Genomic DNA, 789 nt, shown 5'->3' on the forward strand with positions numbered 1-789 from the left:
GGTTGACCTTAGGTTAGGGACCGTGTGATTTAGGATTTCTACAACTCATTAAGCATTAATTAGGAAGTATAATGGTAGGTCTTGATCTTGAAGCATAAGTCTTAGAGGGAGCATTATCCGAGTACCCCATTTCTATCAATTGCCTTGCCTCTCACTTAATTGTGCCTCTCATTCTTGTTACTTTTATTTCTATTTACATCACATCTTATCAACACAATTATTATTCATCTTCACTTGGTTAAGTAGCAATTTAGGTATTTTTATTCCCTACTCTCAGTGGATACGATACCCCACTCACCTCGGATTTATTACTTCGATAAACCCGCACACTTGCGGGTCACACGCCAAGGGCGTTGTCATTTTTGTAGGAGCTCCTTGAGCCTATCCCATGTCTCAAAAAGAGACTCCAATTCCATTTGCACAAAACAAGATATTTCATTCCTGATCTTTATAGTTTTTTCATGAGGGAAATATCGGCCAAGAAAAACTTCTACCATCTCTTCTCATGTAGTGATCAATGGCCTAGGTAGTGAATGTAGCCATTACTTTGCCCTTCCTTTTAAGGAAAATGGGAAGGCCCTAAACTTGATGGCATTATCCGCAACACCATTAATTTTGAGCATATCGCACACTTCCAAGAAGTTCTCAATGTGATTGTTTGGATTCTCATCAGCCAAACCATTAAACTGTGCTGATTCCTGTAACATCTGGATGAAGCCCGGCTTAAGCTCAAAATTCTGAGCCGTAATTGGTAGCCGCAAAATGCTGGATTACGCGCCAAGAACTATG

General features: G+C 40.1%; 1 non-coding gene across 1 annotated transcript; it reads left to right on the forward strand.

Annotated features, from left to right (window-relative positions):
* Positions 1 to 341: 341 nt before the first annotated feature.
* On the forward strand, positions 342 to 449 carry LOC120259701. Its single transcript, XR_005536257.1, has one exon. It is a non-coding gene; the product is annotated as a small nucleolar RNA R71 (small nucleolar RNA).
* Positions 450 to 789: the final 340 nt, after the last annotated feature.

This window comes from Dioscorea cayenensis, chromosome 4 (assembly GCF_009730915.1).
Source record: "Dioscorea cayenensis subsp. rotundata cultivar TDr96_F1 chromosome 4, TDr96_F1_v2_PseudoChromosome.rev07_lg8_w22 25.fasta, whole genome shotgun sequence".
In the NCBI taxonomy this organism is placed as follows: Eukaryota; Viridiplantae; Streptophyta; class Magnoliopsida; order Dioscoreales; family Dioscoreaceae; genus Dioscorea; species Dioscorea cayenensis.